A 6000-nucleotide genomic window follows, 5' to 3' on the forward strand; every position below is an offset into this window, starting at 1 on the left:
TAATTCCTGCAGACTGGTGAAATACATCTCTATTTGTGTGTTTATTTTAACTGCAATAATTACTGCAGCTATATGATGGTGCCTTTCTCTGATCAGATCTTTATTTTATACATTTTTTAATATATTTTTCCCTTAAAATTCTCTTCCAAGTAGCAGTGAATTATAGGAGCAGTACTTCTGATATGATTCTTTCACAGTTTTAGTGAGCTCTGCATGAAGATTTTAAACTACTTGTTAATGGAAGATGATAGAGGAAGGGTTCTTTTGAGCTTGTCGTATTTCTTATGCTTTTTCCCTATGGTTCTGGTTACAGGCCACTATCCAAGCAGATGCAGGGCAAGATCAGCTTTTGGTCCTGCCCAAAGCAATGGCTGCTTGCAAGATTAGAGCCAAAAAAAAAAAAAAAATATATATGGAAATGCTAAAAAGAAGCAGGCAGGATATTCTGTTCCTTATCCCAGCCTATAATTCTAATTAAATCACTTGAAAGGAATGATCCCACTTTCCCCCTTGCACCCCCTCCTACTTATGCTGGTACAGCCATTCAAGAGACCTTATTGTGAACTCCAGCGGGTCTGAAAAATAACCCTGGATGCCATATTTTGGTAGTAACTACAGAAGATTTTTTATTTGTCATGAGCCAGCAGCCGCATTATTTCCTCTGCTTGCTAGGTGGAGTCACACAGATGATTTTTTTCTAGAAATCTTTGTAAAACACAGTCCCCCTTAAATGCTATACTTCGCAGTGACTAGGCATGCTTCTATCAGGGAAAAGGAAAAAAATCCATCTGGAATTGAGGAATTAGGTCATGATAGTTTCTCCCCACCCACAAGGTCTTTTGGAGGATAGGGAATTTAGACTCCTATGCGTTCAGCCATGATTCAAAACATCCTGCTTATCTTTCAAGTACCATTTGGTCCCTGGCTTCTTTGGTACACATTTTTTATAGTATTGAGAGTGTTTTTTCGCTGCAGCAGGCAGAAGCATCTGTTTTCTTCCAACCCACTTAGAAGTGCTACTTTGCAGCTCACAGGTATGCTATTGTGAATTGTCTTGTACATGCATCCATGCATCTCCTTCTGTGTGAGCTGAAGTGAACCAATATTTAAACTACCCTCTGCAGTACTTACCACAGACTACTGTTTTAGGGACAGCCTTTTTTTTCTAAACTAGCCTTTACTAAAATCCCAATTGTGCACTTCAGATTCTCATATCTGGCCCTGCAAGAAAGTCAACATGCAGAATAAGAAAAGCACAAATCACTTGGTTATCCGTTCTCAGCAACAGCTGTGTTTTAACTTACACATTAATTTCATTGAAATCATAGATATGGCCTAACTTCTCTAAAAAACCCCAAAAGAAATAAACAAAAACTCCCATTAAAAAGGCTATGGCAAACAAAAAAACCCACATCAAACCCAACAATATGCATATCTCTAGGCCAGGAGTAAGTCAGCATACTTACCATCACTGAACTTTAGTTTCCCTGACTTGCTTTGAGATATATGAAAATAAGGAATTCTTGTTTCTGAGCACAAGTAAGTGCCTAAGGGTTTGGTATGTGATCTCTTGAGGATGTGCTTCTTATCTAGACAGGTTCTTTAGCTTTTCTCCTAAAGCTTCTGTGGAAGGTGGTGGGATACTGGCCTGGGAGTATCGTCTCACTCATTATTGCATTTCATATGTGTAATAGTTAAGAATATGTATCTACTCTATTGTCCCCAAATGTTAATATTCTTTTGCCTATGCTAAAGACTCTCAGCTGTGTAGCACTAATTTTATCCCCAGGTTCCATTTGTATTTATGCAAACAAATGCTTGGTGTGTTGGCTTTACTTAGATTTCTGTTAGCAATATGCTCAGTTGCTAAAGGGTGTCAAAATGCACAGAAATGAAGAGGCTTGATCTCCAGAGATGGAAATGTTATCAATGCTGAAATGATTCTATTCAAATCCAAGTTAACGCATCAGTTGTTATGAATGTCAGTGTATTGGCTTGTGCAGCTCACTCTGTGATACTGGGCTGGGATTTTCCCACAGGTACAAATGAGTTAATTTAATTGGGAATGTAAGGGTTTGTGTCTGTAGGGACAAAGGTGAACGGTGAAGTTGCTCACCCCCGTGCTCTGACTGTGCACAGTGACACTGCTGTCAGTGGTCTCTTCTCTGTGACAGGAGCCCTGTGAGTGTCAGCAGTTGTGAGCTGAAGACATTTAATGGGGTGGTTTAGATGGAAGGTCCCTGCTATATGGGAAACTGTCCCTATAGCAAGAGGCTGGTTGACAAACACACCAGCCCCTCTCAGACACAATTGCCGATTTTCAAGAGGATACATTCGTGCCCATACCCACAAATTTGCAATATTGGATTATGTCCCAAATTTGACCTACATTGTTTTGTCCTATTTTCTCCTTTATAATCTCTTTGCACGGTCCATGTAATTTTTTGTGTGTTCTGCTTTGTTCTTCAAAGCACAGATTAAACCACACTTCTCTCTAAACAGATAAATTCCAGCAGTATTGGGTCCTGTAGCAACCCTTCAATTTCACAGACCAGAGACCCACAAAAAGAAATAAAGATGGTTGAGCAGAGATTTTAGTCTTGAGTTTTTGCAAGGTCAGAATGCCAAAAATAACAAAAATAGTTATGCCTGCATAATACATATTAGTTAAAGATGTTGGAGAAAAATACTTTGTCAAAAGAAGAGGAAACCCTGAGCTTATGGCTGATTTTAGCAGTTAAAATGTGAGTTGAAAGTTCTAACTTTTAGTCTGTGAGTTTTCTGGGCAACAGAAGCAAAGAAATCTGTCTTCTGATTGGTTTCTCTGAACTGGATAGAAGCTGCCATGTGGATTCAGCTCCTTCCCAGCACGAGGGGATCCAGGCAGGAGGGCGATCTCCTGAACCCCTTCCCCCCCCCCCCCCCCCCCCCTTAGCCCACGTTTCTGTCTTCATGGCCTCCAGGAGCTTTGCTGATTTACAGAAACAAGCCCAAGCCCAAGGATGGAGGAACTTCTGCAGAATACAGTGTGAGCTCTGGCTGGAGACTTTCTGTTAAGTGCTTTCGCCTCCTGTCCCCAGTGGTGGCTGAGATTGCACCATGGTCCTTGCTTCTCTGGAGCAAGCTCTCTGCCCAACTGTTTATTTTCCCAAAACATGTTGGTAAGGCAACACCTTTACATCTTTGCCACTCAGCCAAGTTTTATTGAAAGTGAGTGATGATTTCAAAAATTTTGAGGGACTAGTCAGGCAAAAAGCGACACACTGCCCTTGCCTCATTCCATTCAGAAATCAGGATAAAACTGTTTTATGGATAAAATTTTATGCTTGCCTGTGCATAGGTGAGGACTTACAGGAAGAAGATGAAGGCAATCCCCCAAGTGGCTTCCCAGCAAATCCCCAGCACCCTGATATTCCATCACTGCTGTGCCTCTAATCTTCTCACCCAGTCAATGCCAGGAAGATACCAGTCTGCCATCTTTATCCATCCTGTAGTCAGTAAAACAGTTAAAGATTTATTGAGGTGAAGTACTCTTGGCTCCTTCTCTCTGCAGGGGTATGAATTTGCTTCTCTAAAAGGTAGCAGAATGACGTGCAAGGAGCTATGAATCCATCTGTAAACACAGACTTGTATATGAAGGAAAATCAGGCTTCCATGATCACTCACATTGTGTATGGTCTGCTTACTTTGTGATACCTGAGGTTCAGAGGTTTTGCAAAGTGACTTGAGGATTTACTTCTGTGTGAGTTCTGAGACCTTTTTGTTTGGTGGAAGTGGTTCAGATGAGCCAGAAATCAGAGGGATTGACATGAGGGAGCTTCAGGAGATGCAGGTCGTCACAGGAGATTCCCAGTGCAGAGGGGAACTCTTCTTATTAACTAAACCTGATGCTACTGGCTCTTCCTTGGGCTGTTCATGTACCAGCTGGGTTGTAAGCCCTTTTTGTCTGAATGGGATTGGGCCATCCTGTGCTGTGGGTGTTCAGAGGCTCAGCTGTCATGTTCAGGGGGCAGCAGGACCAGGTGCTGGTGTTCAGTGCCCTGACACAAGGGTAGGAAGCTGAAAGGAATATTAGGAGGTGACACCTCAGCATCTCAAGGGATTTAAGCCCAAATGACTCAGTGAGGATTTCTAGAAAGGAATCTCTGGTGAATGACAATTCACTTCTCTCTCTCTCCCGTCTTGTCCTGCCTTCTGTCCTTTCTCACCCTTTGCAACAGCAGTAGAAGCTTCAGAGTTGAAGTACAAAGAACATTCAGCCAGTCAAGCCAAACGCTGATTACAAGAGGTGCCAGGAATGAGATAACACTGAGATTTGGTATGAGCAGTTCATCCTCCCCTGAGGCAGTCAGACCGAATATTTTGACTTGCTACAATAATTTCCTGTGGGCTGGTAGCCACTTATTCGGTACAAATGGTAGTAACAGGCTCCATCAGGAGCTGCCCTGAAGGGCTGTTGATGCATTTAATCCCACAATGAAGATTGAGTGAGCTATTATTTCGAAAGGCAAGCTGGATCCAGCGTGTATTTGTATCAACACGCCAGAGATGACACAACCAGTGCCTCACCCAGCCCAGCAAAGTGAGTTTTTGCTAATGTTTTATTTGGTCTCCATGTTTGGCTGGGAGACAAGCAATGCTCTTATGATGTGTTGTTTCTATGAACAGTACACTAAAAACATTCTCTGTGAGAGGGTGGCACTGCTGTGTTCTGCTCATTGATTTCTGTGCACCTCCCTTCTGCATGGGTTCTAGTGGGATATATCACCGTGAGAATAAGGACCTAGGCCTTCTGGAGTTGCCACAGTGATTGGGACTGCTTGCCCACCAAATGCAGCGGGGAGCTCCTTACAGTTCCTGCCACATTTTGGAAGCAGTGAGGAGAGCCTGTGGGTGGTCTTGCTGAAGGAGTCCTGGTGGTCCTGGTCAGACAATGTGCAGCAGCTGGCTCCCACCTGCACTGTGGGCTCTTTGCAGGTTCCTCATGACTGCTGTCCTTGGAGAGCCCACAGGCACTCAGGCATCTTTCCAGGTACGAGGTTTAAATTTTTACCCCTTTAATTTTTAAGGAACATTTTTGACATCGTCGAAGTGGAAGCAACTGGAGCTTTCTTTGGTCTAGGAGTGAGGTTGACTCAGCTCTGCTTTCCCCAGTTTTATTTAAAGACCATGACTCCTACTTCTGAGACATTACTCATGAATGCTGTTATTGCATTATCTGCTTTTCCATCTGTTAGATGCCATGGCCCCAACAGCACAAATACCATAACAGTAGCAGCTGTCAAAGGTCTATTTAGGCATCTTCAAAAAGTAGTAAAACCTGATACCACTGAAGATAATCCAAATTTTATTACAATGAAGTTTTCTTTGGGTCTGATTTTAGAAGTGTTACTACTTAGAGCACCTCTGGAATTTTGGTAGGAGGGAGGTTGCACTCATCTGTTATTTCAAGTACATTTATTTGCTTATTCCTGGTTTAAACAATGTTGTGTTATTGTTTATAATCTATGTACAAATATATAACCCTCTGTTATATCTGCCCTCAGTGTTCTGTTTGGTTGCTTCCCAAAAGGATCACTTGGGCCAAACCCATGTCTCATCTTCTGGGTAACCCCAATGACTTCATGACAAATCAAAAGTCTAATTATAAGCATAGCTCATGAAGCAGTAGATGCCCTGAACCAAGTCCTGTGTATCACTTGGAAATGTAAAATTACAATTCTTTAGTGAATAGTGCATTAAAATGTGAATGATAATTGGAGCAACAGATTAACCTTGTTTATGCTAATTTAGTAGATCTGAAGGCTCCTTGAAGAGAGGTGTCCCATTAATAAGCATTGCCTAATAGGCTGCAGTTCCTTCAGAAGCCTCACAGTCTTGACCAGGCACAAGGAAACAACCAAAGAATTCTGCAACACTGCAGCTCCATGATGTTGCACGCAGACAAGCTCCATGTCTGCAGGAGACCTGGGCACCCTGTCCCTGGTCCTGGCTGCTTTT

This window comes from Chamaea fasciata, unplaced genomic scaffold, assembly GCF_029207755.1.
Source record: "Chamaea fasciata isolate MVZ Bird 193981 ecotype frontalis unplaced genomic scaffold, bChaFas1.0.hap1 SCAF_10, whole genome shotgun sequence".
Classification (NCBI taxonomy): domain Eukaryota; kingdom Metazoa; phylum Chordata; class Aves; order Passeriformes; family Sylviidae; genus Chamaea; species Chamaea fasciata.